The 19,004-nt window shown below is 41.4% G+C and overlaps 1 protein-coding gene across 1 annotated transcript in view; it reads right to left on the bottom strand.

Annotated features, from left to right (window-relative positions):
• Window positions 1–8,156: 8,156 nt before the first annotated feature.
• The window catches only part of LOC307180253 (uncharacterized protein), a 1,346,125-nt gene continuing 1,335,277 nt past the window's right edge, over window positions 8,157–19,004 (bottom strand). The window contains exon 13 of the mRNA XM_079910374.1: window positions 8,157–8,656. The gene's annotated coding sequence lies outside the window, so the exon portion shown is untranslated. The remainder of the gene's footprint in view (window positions 8,657–19,004) is intronic.

Below are 19,004 nucleotides of genomic sequence, written 5' to 3'. Positions count from 1 at the left end.
CTCTCTCTCTTCTCCTTCTGGGACCTCTATAATGCGAATGTTGTTGCGTTTAATGTTGTCCCAGAAGTCTCTTAGGCTGTCTTCATTTCTTTTCATTCTTTTTTCTTTAGTCTGTTCTACAGAAGTGAATTCCACCATTCTGTCTTCCAGGTCACTTATCCATTCTTCTGCCTCAGTTATTCTGCTATTGATTCCTTCTAGTGTAGTTTTCATTTCAGTTATTGTATTATTCATGTCTCTTTGTTTTTTAATTCTTCTAGGTCTTTGTTAAACATTTCTTGCATCTTCTTGATGTTTGCCTCCATTCTTTTTCTGAGGTCCTGGATCATCTTCACTATCATTATTCTGAATTTTTTTTCTGGAAGGTTGCCTATCTCCACTTTGTTTAGTTGTTTTTCTGGGGTTTTGTCTTGTTCCTTCATCTGGTACCTAGCCCTCTGCCTTCTCATCTTGTCTATCGTTCTGTGAATGTGGTTTTTGTTCCACAGGCTGCAGGATTGTAGTTTTTCTTTCTTCTGATGTCTGCCCTCTGGTGGATGAGGCTACCTAAGAAGCTTGATAGGAGAGACTAGTGTTGGGTAGAGCTGACTGTTGATGGGTGGGGCTGGGTTCCCTCCCTGTTGGTTGTTTGGCCTGAGGCAACCCAACACTGGACCCTACCTGGGCACTTTGATGGGGCTAATGACAGACTCTGGGAGGGCTCATGCCAGGGAGTACGTCCCAGAACTTCTGTTGCCAGTGTCCTTGTCCCCATGGTGAAACAAAGCCACCCCCCAGCTCTGCAGGAGACCCTCCGACACTAGCAGGTAGGTCTGGTTCAGTCCCCCCTGGGGTCACTGCTCCTTCCCCAGGGTCCCGATGCACACACTACTTTGTGTGTGCCCTCCAAGAGTGGAGTCTCTGTTTCCCCCAGTCCTGTCGAAGTCCTGCAATCAATTCCCACTAGGCTTCAAAGTCTGATTCTCTAGGAATTCTTCCTCCTGTTGCCAGACCCCCAGGTTGGGAAGCCTAATGTGGGGCTCAGGACATTCACTCGTGAGTGGACTTCTGTGGTATAAGTGTTCACCAGTCTGTGAGTCACCCCCCACCAGTTATGGGATTTGATTTTACTGTGATTGCACCCCTCCTACCATCTCATTGTGGCTTCTCCTTTGTCTTTGGATATGGGGTATCCTTTTTGGTGAGTTCCAGTGTATTCCTGTTGATGATTGTCCAGCAGCTAGTAGTGATTCTGGTGTTCTCACAAGAGGGAGTGAGAGCACGTCCTTCTACTCTGCCATCTTGGTTCCGCCTCCTGATTTATTTATTTATTAATTTATTTTTGTGGTATGTGGGCCTCTCACTGTTATGGCCTCTCCCGCTGTGGAGCACAGGCTCCGGACGCACAGGCTCAGTGGCCATGCCTCACGGGCCCAGCCGCTCTGTGGCACGTGGGATCCTCCCGGACTGGGGCATGAACCCATGTCCCCTGCACTGGCAGGCGGACTCTCAACCCCTGCACCACCATGGAAGCCCACGATTTATTTTTAAATGTTAAACTGACTGTGCATTCTTGGAAAAACCACAACTTGATATTTTTTTCTTTTAATGAAGCATTCTTTTTGTTACTGTTTTGATTACAGTGTTCTTTTTAAATTGAAGTACAGTGTGTTTACAATATTGTGTTAGCTTCAAATGTGTGGCATATTTATTCTTTTTTCTGCTTATATTCCATTTTAGGTTATTAAAAGATATTGAATATAATTCCCTGTGCTACACAGTAATTCATATTTGCTTATCTATTTTATATATAGTAGTTTGCATCTGTTAATCCCATACTCCTAATTTGCCCTCCCCCATCCCTTTCTCCTTTGATAACCATAAGTTTCTTTTCTATGTCTATGAGTCTGTTTCTCTTTTGTACATAGATTCATTTGTATTGATTATTTTTAGATTCCACAGGTAAGTTATATCATATAATATTTCTTTCCCTGACTTATTTCATTAACCATAATATTCTCTAGGTCAATCCAGGTTGCTGCAAATGGCAATATTTCTTTCTTTTTTATGATTAATATTCCATTATATATATATATATATATATATATATATACACACACACACACACACACACACACACACACACACATCACATCTTGTTAAGCCAATCATCTGTTGATGGGCACTTGGGTTGCTTCCATGTCTTGGCTATTGTAAATAGTGATGCTATGAACTATGGGGTGCATGTATCTTTTCAAATTAAAGTTTTTGTCTTTTCCAAATATATCCCCAGGAATTGGATTGCTGGATCATATGGTAACTCTAGTTTTTTAAGGAATCTCCATATTATTTTCCATAGTGGCTCGACCAACTGACATTCCCACTAACAGTGTAGGAGGGTTTCCTTTTCTATACACCATCTCCAGCATTTATTATTTGTAGACTTTTTGATGATAGCCATTCTAACGTGTGTGTAATATCTCATTGTTTTGATATTCATTTTTCTGATAATTAGAGATGCTGAGCATCTTTTCATGTACTTCTTTGGAAAAATGTCTATTCAGGTTTTCTGCCCATTTTTTGATTGGGTTATTTGTTTTTATGATATTGAGCATATGAGCTACTTATATAGCTTGGGTATTAACCCCGTGTCATTCACATCATTTGCAAATATTTTCTCCTATTCTGTAGGTTGTCTTTTCATTTTATTAATGGTTTATTTTGCTGTGCAAAAGCTTTTAAGTTTAATTAGGTCCCATTTGTTTATTTTTGATTTTATTTCTATTTCCTTGGGAGACTGATGTAAGAAAATATTGCTATGATTTTTGTTAAAGAATGTTTGCCTATGTTCTCTTCTAGGAGTTTTATGATGTCAGGTCTTAAATTTAGGTCTTTAAAACATTTTGAGTTTATTTTCATATATGGTGTGAGGGAATGTTTTAATTTCATTGTTTTACATGTAGCTCTCCAGCTTTCCCAGCATTACTTATTGAAGATACTGTCTTCTCCATTGTATATTTTTCCCTCCTTTTTTGTAGATTGTGATTATAAGTGTGTGGGTTTATTTATGAACTCTCTAATCTGTTCCACTGATCTCTGTGTCTGATTTTGTGCAAGTAACATGCTTTTGTTTTTTAAAAGAAACAGCTGCATTTTATTATTTATTTTATACTGGAGTATAGTTGATTTACAATGTTGTTAGTTTCAGGTATACAGCAAAGCGATTCAGTTATACATATACATATATCCATTCTTTTTCAGATTATTTTCGCATATAGGTTATTACAGAATATTGAGTAGAGTTCTCTGTGTTATACAGTCGGTCCTTGTTTATTATCTATTGTATATATAGTATTGAGTAAATGTTCATCCCAAACTCCTAATTTATCCCTACCCCCCCACCACGTTTCCCCATAACCATAAGTTTGTTTTTGAAGGCTGTCTGTTTCTGTTTTGTAAATAAGTTCTTTTGTATCATTTTTTAAAAAAGATTGCACATGTAAGTGATATCACGCAATATTTGTCTTTCTCTGTCTTACTTCACTTAGTATGATAATCTCTAGGTCTATCCATGTTGCTTCAAATGGCATTATTTCATTCTTTTTTATATTCCACTGTATATATGTACCATGTTTTCTTTATTCATTCCTCTGTCCATGGACATTTACGTTGCTTCCAAGTCTTGGCTATTGTAAATAGTACTGCAGTGAACATTGGGGTGCATGTATCTTGTCAAATTATGGTTTTGTCCAGATATATGCCCAGGAGTGAGATTGTTGGATCATATGGTAGTTCTATTTTTAGTTTTTTAAGGAACCTCCATACTGTTCTCCATAGTGGTTGTATCAATTTACATTCCCACCAACAGCGCAGGAGGGTTCCCTTTTCTCCGCACCCTCTCCAACATTTGTTGTTCATAGAATTTTTGATGATGGCCATTTTGACTGGTGTGAGGAGATACCTCGTAGTTTTGATTTGCATTTCTCTAATAATTAGTGATGTTGAGCATCTTTTCATGTGCTTTTTGGCCATCTGTAGATGGGTAGATTGCCTATATCCACTTCACTTAGTAGTTCTTCTTGGGTTTTATCTTGTTCCTTCGTCTGGAACATTTCTCTGCCATCTCATTTTGTATAACTTTCTGTGTTTCCAGTCTCCACTTCACAGGTTGCAGGATTGTAGTTCCTCTTGCTTCAGTGTCTGCCTCCTGGTGGGTGAGGCTGATCGAAGATGCTTTTGCAGGCTTCCTGGTGGGAGGGACTGGTGCCTGTCCTCTGGTGGGTGGTTCTGAGTCTTTTCCCTCTGGTTGGCAGGGCTCTGTCAAGGGGTTTGTTTAGAGGTGGCTGTGGGCTCCAGAAGACTATAGGCAGCCTGTCTGCTGATGGTTGGGGCTATGTTCCCACCCTGTTGGTTGTCCGGCCTGAGGCTCCCAGCACTGGAGCTTACAGGCTGTTTGGTGGGGCCAAGACTTAGTGTCAAAATGGCCACTCTAGGAGAGCTCATGCCAATGAGTACTCCCCAGTAACTCTGCCACCAGTGTCCTTGTCCTCACAGTGAGCTACAGCCACCCCCCACCTCCTCAGAAGGCCCTCCAAGACCATCTGGTATGTCTGGCCCAGGGTCCTATGAAGTCACTGCTTTTTGTTCCAGTGCACATGAGACCTTATGTGAGCCCTCCATGATTGGAGTTTCTGTTTGCCCTAGTCCTGTGGTGTTCTTGTGATCACACACTGCTGCCCTTCAAAGCCAAATGCTCTGATGGCTCCTCCTGATGCCAAACCCACAGACTGGGGAGCCTGATATGGGGCTCAGAACTTTCACACCTGTGGGAGAACCTCTGTGATAGTTATTTTACAGTTTGTGGGTCACCCACCTAGTGGGTATGGGATTTGATTGTATCATGAATGTGCCCCTCCTACTATATCATTGGGGCTTCTTCTTTGTCCTTAGATGCAGGATATCTTTTTTGGTAGGTTCCAGTCTTTTTGGTCAATGGTTTTTCAGCATTTAGTTGTGATTTTGGTGTTTTCGTGAGAGGGGGTGAGCTGAAGTCCTTCTACTCCATCATATTGTCTCCACCTCCCAAAGTAGATTACAGGTTTATTGCCCAAGAATATAACTCAGGAACTGCCAGATGGAAGAGGTGCATAGAGAAAAGTATGTGGGCTGGGACATGAAGCTTCCATGCTCTTTCCAGGTGTGCCACTCTCCCCAAATCTCCAACCAGTATTATGCTGTTTTGATCACTGTAGCTTTGTAGTCTAGGAGGGTGATACTTTGTTCTTTTTTCTCAAGATTATTTTGGCTATTTGGGATCTTTTGTGGTTACACATGAATTTTCAGATTATTTGTTCTAGTTCTGTGAAAAATGTCATGGGTATTTTTGATAGAGATTGCATTAAATCTGTATATTGCTTTGGGTTGTATGGCCTTTTTAAAAATATTAATTCTTCCAATCCAAGACCACAGGATATCTTTTTACTTCTTTCCATCATCTTCAATATCCTTCATCAATGTTTTAAAGTTTTCACAATACAGGTCTTTCATCTCCTTGGTTAAGTTTATACCTAGGTATTTCATTTTTTTGATGTGATTTTTAAATGGGATTTTTTAATGTTCTCTTTGTGATACTTCATTATTAGTGTATAGAAAAGCAACAGATTTCTGTGTACTGATCTTGTATCCTGCAACTTTGCTGAATTTATTAGTAGTACTAATAGTTTTTTGGTCTAAACTTTGGGTTTTTCTATATAAAGTACCATGTCATCTGCAAATAGTGAAAATTGTTCCATTTATGTCTGTTAGTATTTGCTTCATTTATTTAGGTGCTCCTATTTAGGTACTTATTTAAGTGCATATATGTTAATGAGTATAATATCCTTTTCTTATATTGATCCCTTTATCATATCATCCCTTTATCATTGTATAATGCCCTTCTTTGTCTTTCTTTATGGCCTTTGTTTTAAACTCTGTTTTGCCTGATCTGAGTATTGCTACCCTGCTTTCTTGTCATTTTCCTTTGAATGAAATATCTTATTCCAATGCCTTTCAGCCTGTGTGTATCTTTAGCTCTGAAGTGAGTCTCTTGTAGGCAGCATATTGAAGGGTCTTGTTTTTTTAATCCAATTAGCCACCCTGTATCTTTTGATTGGAGTATTTAGTCCATTGACCTTTAAAGTAATTATTGATGGGTATGTACTTATTGCCATTTTATTACTTGTTTTCCAGTTGGTTTTGTAGTTCATTTCTTCTTCTTTTTGTTTCTGCTATTGTGGTTTGATAATTTTCTTTGTAGTATGCTTGTGTTCCTTTCTTTTTAGTTTTTGTGTATCTATTGTAGGGTTTTGATATGTGGTTACCATGAGGTTCATGTATTTGGCCCTATAATGGTATCTGCTTTTTTTAAACTGGTAGTCAGTTCAATTCAAACACATTCTAAAAGATCTGTATTTTTCAGTTCCCCACATTTTGTGTTTTTGATGTCATATTATACATCTTCATTCTTATCCCTTAAATGTTTACTGTAGTTGCTTTTTCAATTATTTTGTCTTTGTACTGGTTTATTTATGTGGTTGATGACCAGAACTTTATATTTGCCTTTCCTAGTGGGAGTTCCCCTTTCCTATAGCTTCTTATGTCTTTTTCATATTTGCCTTTCCTAGTGGGAGTTCCCCTTTCCTATAGCTTCTTATGTCTTTTTCACTTAGAGAAGAGCATTTAACATGTCTGTAAGAGTCAGTTTAGTATTGATGAATTCTTTTAGTTTTTGCTTGTCTGAGAAGTTCTTTACCTCTCCTTCTATTCTAAATGGTAATTGTGATGCTAGACTATCCTAGGTTGCAGGCTTTTCCCTTTCAGGACTTTGACTATGTCATGCTGCTCCATTCTGGCCAGCAAAGTTACTGCAGAGAGATAAGCTGATAGCCTTATGGGGATTCCCTTGTATATGAAAATTTCAGCCATAATTTATTCAAATACATTTTCAATCCCCCTTTCTCTCTCTTCTTCTAGGTCCCCTATAATGCGAATGTTTGTTTGTATGCTTAATGTTATTCCAGAGAGAGATCTCATACTACTTTCATTTTTAAATTTGCTTTCCTTTTTGCTGTTCTAATTGTGTGATTTCGATTATTATTCTATCTTCCACATCACTTTTGCATTCTTCCGTATGACTTAGTCTGCTATTCATTCCTTCTAGCATGTGTTTTTTTTAAATTTCATCTATTGAATTCTTTATTTCTGATTCTTTTCTGTTCCTTGTAAAAGTTCTGTGTTCATTTATTCTTTTCCCTCATTCACTTAACATTCTTATTACCAATGCTTTGAATTCTTTATCTGAATCATTTATTTGTTTCATTATTTTTTTCTTCTCATTATTTGGTCTTCTCTTGCTCCTTCAGCTGAGAGTATTTCCTCTGTCTTTTCATTTTGCTTAACTTTCTCTGCCTCTGTGAGTTTAGATGAACCATTACCTATTGTGGTCTTGAAGAGGTATTCTTATGTAGGAGTGTCCCTATACAGACTGTGTGTGTTCAATGCCTTTGGTAGGAGAGCTGGGTTTGATGGGAATACAAGTTATGTCTTTCCTCGTGGTGTGCTGGCAGCTATTACCTTGGTAGGAGGTAGGGTAGAGATGAGGGGTGCTAGAACTAGAGCCTTTGAGTGTGTGTTTTCTCCTTTTCCTAAACCAGGAGGCTTGCCCCAGGTGCGTGGAGTCTTGAACAAGTGGGGCCTGTGTGGGCTCTTGGCTTACATCAGTGACAGAGGTCCAAGTTGTCTCTGATGTGCTGCCTATGCAGACACCAGTATTTTTTTCCTTGCTCTGCTCAGAAGCAGCCATGGGTGCAAGTCCCCTTCGTCCCTCACAGCTGGTCACTGCCTCCAGCATTTGCCACCCTATTGTGTAGCCATACTGCAGAATTGATAAGGCCTGTGTGGACTCTTGGCATGTACTGGGAGGTGAGCTGTGGTGAAGTGTCCACTGTCAGAGATCTGGGATGCGTCTAATGCACTGCTTGAGTAAGGGCCAATAATGGCCACTGTCATCCCACTGAGGCTCAACCCTGTGACCAAGTTACCTCTTCTCCCTAGGTTGAGTCTTCTCTCAGGTCACACCAGATCCAGTGCTGCACTGTGACAAGGCATGAGCAGGGCTGGGGTGGTCACTCAGCTCAGGCTGGGGCACACACCGAGGAGGTCATGGAAAACCTGGCAGCTGCTAGAACAGGCCTCTCTCCTCCCTTCCTTACATGCAAGCCAGCATCTGTGCCCTCCTCCCGAGCAGAGTCCAGGCTTCCCAGGACCCTCCTGTTAGTACCGGCGGGGGTGGGGGGGAGGGCTAGTCTCCCCATCAAATCTGGGGCATCAAATCTGTGCCTCTCACCAACTCACTTCCCAGGGGAGCTATCCACCCCATATTCTCCCTTTTCCTGAGTTCCCTCCCGGGGCATAGGTCCTGACACGATCACTTTTCTTACCTTCCTACATGACTATGTGTGTGTCTTTCTTACTGCCTTGGTTGTACAGGAGTCCTTCTGCCAGTTGCCAGTTAGTTTTCAGTGAGAACTGTTCCACATGTAGATGTATTTTGATGTGTTTGTTGGGAGAGTTGAGCCCCATGTCCTTTACTCCATCTTAATCCTTCTTCCCAACTGAAAGTTTTCAAATATACTTTTACCTAAAAGAATGCAAATATAGGGTATGTCTTTTCATACTTTTCTCTTTACTGTGGTACTCATATTCCACATTTATCTTAAAGTAGCATTCATTTAGTAGATCCACACAATTGCATGTATTTATGTTATCCTATCCTCATTTTAGAAATCTTACTTCCCAGGGCATTAACTTATTTAGAAATATATCGAATGTTTATGAAGAATATCCAAAAATTCCACAGCAATATGGGTAACATGCTTAATAACAGCATAACACCCTAGACAAAAAAGTATAATCTGGGTATACGAAGAGTCCCCAAATTTGTTAAATAGCATCCTGGAATATTGGAAGGAATGTTAAGATTTGGAGTCAGATTTGTATCTTGGATTTACTTCCTACTAACTAACAAGTACTAGCAAGCCAATTAATTTTCTGAACCTTTAGTTTATCATTTATTAAATAGGGATAATAGTGCTAACAAACAAACAGAAATGTGGTGATTCAGCTCCAGAAAAATAAGTTATGTAGCAGTTCTGGTACACTGTTGGCATTAAACAATAATTTTCTTTCCATTTGTATCGTTCCCTTCAATTAAATGAACACTTATTAATCCTTAATTAAATTCTAAACCTTATTAGTTGCTAAGAAGTTGTTACACTTATATTGCCTAGAAAAAATTTTGGTACAAAACTCACCATTAACTACATTGAAAGGGGGGAAGAGCTATGGGAACATATGTATAACTGATTCACTTTGTTATAAAGCAGAAACTAACACACCATTTTAAAGCAATTATATACTCCAATAAAGATGTAAAAAAAAAGGGGGGCTTAAATGCTGAGGTAATAGGTGGTACCTATGCTATGTGCCAAGTATTTGAAATTTCCTAGACTATCTATCTTTGAATTTCTAAGTGATCCCAAACTATTATTATCCCCATTTTATAGATGAGGAAATTGAGGTTACATTAGTTTAGGAAAGGGTACTACTGTGGTATCCATATGGAGATAAAACCTTCTGTAATATGTTAGTCCTCAGAATGACCTGGCCTGTATGTTCGCTAAAAATTTCAATAGTCCCCTTTATTCAACAGTGGGGTTTGAGGCTCAGTTATCACTGTTTCCTTAGTATTTGACATTTGGAAATCCAAATTGGGACTTTTAAGTTTCTGCATAAATTCTGTTTGGCAGCTAGCACTTTATCAACACCCTGAGATACCCCAGATGTTCATATATACTCTGGATAAACAGAATTAGGCAATCATGCAGTCTTTATAAATGCCATAGTTCCCAGATTAAACTGTCAATCAGGCATTGCAAGGAGCCAGGTAACTTTCTTGTTTAAAAGGTAATATATGAAATTAGTGTCTTCCAAAGGGTATTCTCAACAACACAAGTCTTGAGAAATGTTCAATGAAAAACAAGCAAGCAAATAAACAAACCATAAAAATGAAAACAAAATCATTAATTGGTCACATAAAATTGAGACAAGATGTGTACTGTATTATCCTCTTGGAGATTCATAGTTGCTCATTAGTGTATTAAGACTCTTGACTTTTTTTTTTTTTGTGGTACACGGGCCTCTCACTACTGTGGCCTCTCCCGTTGCGGAGCACAGGCTCCGGACGCGCAGGATCAGTGGCCATGGCTCACGGGCCCAGCTGCTCCGCAGCACATGGGATCCTCCCAGACCGGGGCGCGAACTCGCGTCCCCTGCATTGGCAGGCAGACTCCCAACCACTGCGCCACCAGGGAAGCCCTGACTCACTCTGACTCTTTTTGAGAGGGCATCAAGATGGGGGAGGAGTAGGACGTGGAGCTCACTGCCTCCCACAAATACATCAAAAATACATCTACAAGTGGAATGATTTGCAGACCATCTTACTGCTTGCTGGCAGATGACCTCAGACTTCCAAAAACGCAAGAAAACCTCCAAGTAATTGGGCAGGACAAATGAAAAAGAAAAAGGAATCAGGATAGGACCTGTGCCACAAAAAGGGAGCTGTGAAGGAGGAAATGTTACCAAACCCTGTGAAGTCCCCCTCACTGGCAGAGAGATCAGCCTGGATAGAGCCAGATCAGCTTCGGAGCTTCAGAGGAGAGTGCAGCAATCGGTTTGTGGTAGGCAAAACAGAGAGTGACCTGCACAGACGGTACCTCTACCCTGTGCTCCCCAGCCTCAGATGCTCATCCTCCAGTGCGAGCAAAGACCTGCTGCTGAAGCTCAGGCTTCAGAGGTCAGACCCAGGGCGAGGACTGGGGTTGGCTGCACAGAGAAAGCCTGAAGAGGTTGGTGTGTGGCAACTGAGGGTGTACTCAGAAGGCTGGGCCTGCCATAGAGGCAAGGTACCATTGTTAGGGGGACATGAGGAGAAGGGCAGGACCACCATAGGAGCTTCCTTCTCTGTGTGCACTCTCAGATAACACCCCCTACACAAGCTTTGGGGGTGCGCACGAGCTGCCACCACCCCCCGGGGCTCTAGAGGCGGGCATGGGTTGCCACAACTGCTGAGTCCCACGCACAGGCACCAATCACTGTCCTTGCTGTCTCGGGAATATGCAGACTGCTACTGCCCCTACGAGATGCATGAGCAGGCGCTGCTCCCACTGTCCCAGAAACGTGCAGGCTGCCGTGGCCATTGCCACCACTAAGAGATCTGTGAGCAGGTGCCAAGTGCTGCCCCAAGAGTGCGGGGGCCACTGCGACCTCTATGAGAACTGCGAGCAGGCACCAGTCGCTACCCACACCATCTGGGGTGAGTGCATGGGCCACAAGAAGACACCAATCACCATCAATGCTGCTAAGAGACCCAGGAGCAGGCGTCAATCATTTCCCCCGCCATCTGGGGAGAGCATACAGGCCGCCACACCTGCACACCCTCATATCAAGGGGGCAATCACCAGCATATGCTAAGAAAAGAGGCAATAAGCATCCACAGTAAAAGCAGGCCCTCAATTCCAGACAAAATAGCAAAGTAGAAGGACTTGAGCTCATCCCCTCTCATGAAAACGCCAAAATCACAACTAACTGCTGAACAACCAATGACAAAAAAGACGAACCTACCAAAAAAGACATTTTACATCCAAAGACAAAGAAGCCACAATGAGATGGTAGTAGGGGCACTTTTGTGATACAATCAAATCGCATACACCATGGGTGGGTGACCCACAAACTGGAAAATAATTATATCACAGATGTTCTCCCACAGAAGTCAAAGTTCTAAGCCCCACATCAGGATACCCAGTCTGAGGGTCTGGCATCAGGAGGAGGAGCCCCCAGAGCATTTGGCTTTGAAGGCCAGCAGGGCTTGAGTGTAGAAGCTCCACCGGACTGGGGGAAACAGAGACTCCACTCTGGAGGGTGTACACAAGGTTTCATGTGCACTGGGACCCAGTGCAAAGAAGTGATTCCATGGGAGCCTGGGCTAAACTTACTGGTAGGTTTTGAAAGGTCTCCTGTGGAGGCAGGGGTTGACTGTGCCTCACAGCCATGGGGTTAAAGACACTGGTGCTGGTGGCTCCAGGGAATACTGATTGGCATGAGCTCTCCAGGAGGTCACCATTTTGGCACCAAGACACAGGCCTAACCAACAGCCTTCAGGTTCCAGTGCTGGGACACCTCAGGCCAAACAACCAGCTGGCTTGGAATGCAGCCCCACCCATCAACAGATAGGATGCCTAAAGTTGAACGGAGCTCACAGCCACCTGTAAACACACCTCTTGACATGACCCTGCCCACCAGAGGGACAAGACCCAGCTCCACCCACCAGTGGGCAGGCACCAGTCCCTCCCATCAGGAAGCCTGCACAAGCTTCTGGACTGACCTCACCCACCAGGAGGCAGACATTAGAAGCAAAAGGAACTACATTCCTGCAGCCTGCAGAAAGGAGACAACAAACACAGAAAGTGTGACAAAATGAGATGGCAAAAAAATATGGTCCAGACGAAGGAACAAGAAAATACTGAGAAGAATAACTAAGTGAAGTGTAAATAGGCAATCTGCCTGAAAAAGAATTCAGAGTAATGACAGTAAAGATAATCCAGATTGTGGAGGAAGATGGCAGAAGAGTAAGATGCGGAGATCACCTTCCTCCCCACAGATACAACAGAAATACATCTACACATGGAACAACTCCTACAGAACACCTACTGAATGCTGGCAGAAGACCTCAGACCTCGCAAAAGGCAAGAAACTCCCCACGTACCTGGGTAGGGCAAAAGAAAAAACAGAGACAAAACGATAGGGATGGAACCTGCACCAGTGGGAGGGAGCTGTGAAGGAGGAAAGGTTTCCACACACTAGGAAGCCCCTTCGCAGGCGGAGACTGCGGGTGGTGGAGGGGGGAAGAATTGGAGCCACGGAGGAGAGCGTAGCAACAGGGGTGCAGAGGGCAAGCAGAGAGATTCCCGCACAGAGGATCCAGTGCCGACCAGTACTCACCAGCCCGAGAGGCTTGTCTGGTCACCCGCCGGGGTGGGCAGGGGCTGGGAGCTGAGGCTCGGGCTTCGGTCGGATCACAGGGAGAGGACTGGGGTTGGCGGCGTGAACATAGCCTAAAGGGGTTAGTGCACCACGGCTAGCTGGGAGGGAGTCCGGGAAAAGGTTTGGAGCTGCTGAAGAGGCAAGAGACTTTTTCTTCCCTCTTTGTTTCCTGGTGCTCGAAGAGAGGGGATTAAGAGCGCTGCTTAAAGGAGCTCCAGAGACGGGCGCGAGCTGCGGCTCAAAGCGCGGACCCCAGAGACCAGCAAGAGATGCTAAGGCTTCTGCCACCACCATCAAGAAGCCTGTGTGCGAGCACAGGTCACTATCCATACCTCCCTTCCGGGGAGCCTGTGCAGCCCGCCACTGCCAGGGTCCCGGGATCCAGGGACAACTTCCCTGGGAGAATGCACAGCATGCCTCAGGCTGGTGAAACGGCATGCCGGCCTCTACCGCCACAGGCTCGCCCCTCACTCCACCTGGCCTGAGTGAGCCAGAGCCTCTGAATCAGCGGCTTCTTTAACCCTGTCCTGTCTGAGTGAAAAACAGACGCCCTCCAGCAACCTACATGCAGAGGTGTGGCCAAATCCAAAGCTGAGCCCCTGGGAGCTGTGAGAACAAAGAAGACAAAGGGAAATCTCTCCCAGCAGCCTCAGAAGCAGCGGATTAAAGCTCCACAATCAACTTGATGCACCCTGCATCTGTGGAATACATGAATAGAAAATGACCCATCCCAAATTGAGGAGGTGGACTTTGAGAACAAGATTTATGATTTTTTCCCCTTTTCCTCTTTTTGTGAGTGTGTATGTGTATGCTTCTGTGTGAGATTCTGTCTGTATAGCTTTGCTTCCACCATTTGTCCTAGGATTCTATATGTGTTTTTTTTCTTTTTCTTAATACTTTTTTATTTTAATAACTTTATATTATATTTTACTTTATTTTACTTTATCGTCTTTCTTTTTTCCTTCCTTCCCTCCTTCCTTCCTCCCTCTGTCTCGCCCTTTCTTTCCTGCCTCCTTTCTTCCTTTCTTTCTACTTCTACTAATTTTTTCTTCCTACTTTTTCTCTCTTTTATTCTGAGCCGTGTGGATGAAAGGCTCTTGGTGCTGCAGCCAGGCGTCACGGCTGTGCCTCTGAGGTGGGGGAGCCAACTTCAGGACACTGGTCAACAAAAGACCTCCCAGCTCCCCATAATATCAAACTACGAAAATCTCCCAGAGATCTCCATCTCAGTGCCAGCACCCAGCTTCACTCAACGACCAGCAAGCTACAGTGCTGAACACCCTATGCCAAACAACTAGCAAAACAGGAACACAACCCCACCCATTAGCAGACAGGCTGCCTAAAATCATAATAAGTAAACAGACAGACACCCCAAAACACACCACCAGACCGTGGACCTGCCCACCAGGAAGCCTACAGAACCCACTGAGCCAACCTTAGCCACTAGAGACAGACACCAAACACAACGGGAACTACAAACCTGCAGTGTGCAAAAAGGAGACCCCAAACACAGTAAGATAAGCAAAATAAGAAGATAGAAAAACACACTGCAGATGAAGGAGCAAGATAAAAACCCACCAGACCTAACAAATGAAGAGGAAATAGGCAGTCTACCTGAAAAAGAATTCAGAATAATGATAGTAAAGATGATCCAAAATCTTGGAAATAGAATAGACAAAATGCAAGAAACATTTAACAAGGACCTAGAAGAACTAAAGATGAAACAAACAATGATGAACAACAATAAATGAAATGAAAAATACTCTAGATGGGATCAATAGCAGAATAACTGAGGCAGAAGAACGGGTAAGTGACCTGGAAGATAAAAGAGTGGAAATAACTACCACAGAGCACAATAAAGAAAAAAGAATGAAAAGAACTGAGGACAGTCTCAGAGACCTCTGGGACAATATTAAATGTACCAACATTCGAATTATAGGGGTTCCAGAAGAAGAAGAGAAAAAGAAAGGGACTGAGAAAATATTTGAAGAGATTATAGTTCAAAACTTCCCTAATATGGGAAAGGAAATAGTTAAGTCCAGGAAGCACAGAGAGTCCCATACAGGATAAATTCAAGGAGAAATATGCCAAGACACATATTAATCAAACTGTCAAAAATTAAATATACAAAGAAAAAAGCAGCAGGGGAAAAACAACAAATAACACACAAGGGAATCCCCATAAGGTTAACAGCTGATCTTTCAGCAGAAACTCTGCAAGCCAGAAGGAACTAGCAGGACATTTTTAAAGTGATGAAGGAGAAAAACCTGCAACCAAGATTACTCTACCCAGCAAGGATCTCATTCAGATTTGGTGTAGAAATTAAAACCCTTACAGACAAGCAAAAGCTGAGAGTTCAGCACCACCAAACCAGCTTTACAACAAATGCTAAAGGAACTTCTCTAGGGAAGAAACACAAGAGAAGGAAAAGACCTACAATAACAAATGCAAAACAATTAAGAAAATGGGAATAGGAACATAATATTGATAATTACCTTAAATGTAAATGAACTAAATGCTCCCACCAAAAGACACAGATTGGCTGAATGGATTCAAGAACAAGACCCATATATATGCTGTCTACAAGAGACCCACTTCAGACCTAGAGACACATACAGACGGAAAGTAAGGGGATGGAAAAAGGTATTCCATGCAAATGGAAACAAAAAGATAGCTGGAGTAACAATTCTCATATCAGACAAAACAGACTTTAAAATAAAGACTATTACAAGAGACAAAGAAGGACACTACATAATGATCAAGCGATCGATCCAAGAAGAAGATATAACAATTGTAAATATTTATGCACCCAACATAGGAGCACCTCAATATATAAGGCAAACACTACCAGCCATAAAAGGGGAAATGAACAGTAACACATTCATAGTATGGGACTTTAACACCCCACTTTCACCAATGGACAGATCATCCAAAATGAAAATAAATATGGAAACACAAGCTTTAAATGATACATTAAACAAGATGGACTTAATTGATATTTATAGGACATTCCATCCAAAAAGAACAGAACACACATTTTTCTCAAGTGCTCATGGAACATTCTCCAGGATAGATTATATCTTGGGTCACAAATCAAGCCTTGGTAAATTTAAGAAAATTGAAATTGTATCAAGTACCTTTTCCAACCACAATGCTATGAGACTAGATATCAATTACAGGAAAAGATTTGTAAAAAATACAAACACAGGGAGGCTAAACAATACACTACTTAATAACGAAGTGATCACTGAAGAAATCAAGAGAAATCAAAAAATACCTAGAAACAAATGACAATAGCGACATGATGACCCAAAGCCTATGGGATGCAGAAAAAGCAGTTCTAAGAGGGAAGTTTATAGCAATACAAGCCCACCTTAAGAAACAGGAAACATCTCGAATAAACAACCTAAGCTTGCACCTAAAGCGATTAGAGAAAGAAGAACAAAAAAACCCCAAAGTTAGCAGAAGGAAAGAAATCATAAAGATCAGATCAGAAATAAATGAAAAAGAAATGAAGGAAACAATAGCAAAGATCAATAAAACTAAAAGCTGGTTCTTTGAGAAGATAAACAAAATAGATAAACCATTAGCCAGACTCATCAAGGAAAACAGGGAGAAGACGCAAATCAATAGAATTACAACTGAAAAAGGAGAAGTAACAACTGACACTGCAGAAATACAAAGGATCATGAGAGATTACTACAAGAAACTCTATGCCAATAAAATGGAAAAATTCTTAGAAATGCACAACCTGCCAAGACTGAATCAGGAAGAAATAGAAAATATGAATAGACCAATCACAAGCACTGAAATTGAAACTGTGATTAAAAATCTTCCAACAAACAAAAGCCCAGGACCAGACGGCTTCACAGGCAAATTCTATCAAACATTTAGAGAAGAGCTAACACTTATCCTTCTCAAACTCTTCCAAAATATAGCAGAGGGAGGAACACTCCCAAACTCATTCTACGGGGCCACCATCACCTTGTTACCAAAACCAGACAAGGATGTCACAAAGAAAAAACTACAGGCCAATATCATTGATGAACATAGAGGCAAAAATCCTCAACAAAATACTAGCAAACATAATCCAACAGCACATTAAAAGGATCATACACCATGATCAAGTGGGGTTTATTCCAGGAATGCAAGGATTCTTCAATTACGCAAATCAATCAACATGATACCCCATATTAACAAATTGAAGGAGAAAAACCATATGATCATCTCAATAGATGCAAAGAAAGCATTTGACAAAATTCAACACCCATTTATGATAAAAACCCTGCAGAAAGTAGTCATAGAGGGAACTTACCTCAACATAATAAAGGCCATATATGACAAACCCACAGCCAACATCATCCTCAATGGTGAAAAACTGAAAGCATTTCCACTCAGATCAGGAACAAGACAAGGTTGCCAACTCTCACCACTCTTAATCAACATAGTTTTGGAAGTTTTAGCCACAGCAATCAGAGAAGAAAAGGAAATAAGAGGAATCAAAATCGGAAAAGAGAAGTAAAGCTGTCACTGTTTGCAGATGACATGATACTATACATAGAGAATCCTAAAGATGCTACCAGAAAACTACTAGAGCTAATCAATGAATTTGGTAAAGTTGCAGGATACAAAATTAATGTACAGAAATCTCTGGGATTCCTATACACTAATGATGAAAAATCTGAAAGTGAAATCAAGAAAACACTCCCCTTTAGCATTGCAACAAAAAGAATAAAATATCTAGGAATAAACCTACCTAAGGAGACAAAAGACCTGTATGCAGAAAATTATAAGACACTGATGAAAGAAATTAAAGATGATACAAATAGGTGGAGAGATATACCATGTTCTTGCATTGGAAGAATCAACATTGTGAAAATGACTCTACTACCCAAAGCAATCTACAGATTCAATGCAATCCCTATCAAACTACCAATGGCATTTTTCACAGAACTAGAACAAAAAATTTCACAATTTGTATGGAAACACAAAAGACCCCGAAGAGCCAAAGCAATCTTGAGAACAAAAAATGGAGCTGGAGGAATCAGGCTCCCTGACTTCAGTCTATACTACAAAGCTACAGTAATCAGGACAGTATGGTCCTCGCACAAAAACAGAAAGATCAATGGAATGTGATAGAAAGCCCAGAGATAAACCCATGCACATATGGTCATCTTATCTTTGATAAAGGAGGCAGGAATGTACAGTGGAGAAAGGACAGCCTCTTCAATAAGTGGTGCTGGGAAAACTGGACAGGGACATGTAAAAGTATGAGGTTAGATCACTCCCTAATACCATTCACAAAAATAAGCTCAAAATGGATTAATGACCTAAATGTAAGGCCAGAGACTACCAATCTCTTAGAGGAATACATAGGCAGAACACTCTATGACATAAATCACAGGAAGATCCTTTTTGACCCACCTCCTAGAGAAATGGAAATAAAAACAAAAACAAATGGGACCTAATGAAACTTCAAAGCTTTTGCACAGCAAAGGAAACCATACACAAGATGAAAAGACAACCCTCAGAATTGGAGAAAGTATTTACAAATGAAGCAACTGACAAAGGATTAATTTCCAAAATTTACAAGCAGCTCATGCAGGTCAATTACAGAAAAACAAACCACCCAATCCAAAAATGGGCAAAAGACCTAAACAGACATTTCTCCAAAAAAGTTATACAGACTGCCAACAAACACATGAAAGAATGCTCAACATCATTAATCATTAGAGAAATGCAAATCAAAACTACAATGAGATATCATCTCACACCAGTCAGAATGGCCATCTTCAAAAAATCTAGAAAGAATAAATGCTGGAGAGAATGTGGAGAAAAGGGAACCCTCTTGCACTGCTGGTGGGAATGTGAACTGGTACAGCCACTAT

The sequence above is a fragment of the Stenella coeruleoalba genome (genome assembly GCF_951394435.1).
Source record: "Stenella coeruleoalba genome assembly, chromosome: X".
Lineage (NCBI taxonomy): Eukaryota > Metazoa > Chordata > Mammalia > Artiodactyla > Delphinidae > Stenella > Stenella coeruleoalba.
This window is presented reverse-complemented; position numbering and strand designations above follow the sequence as displayed.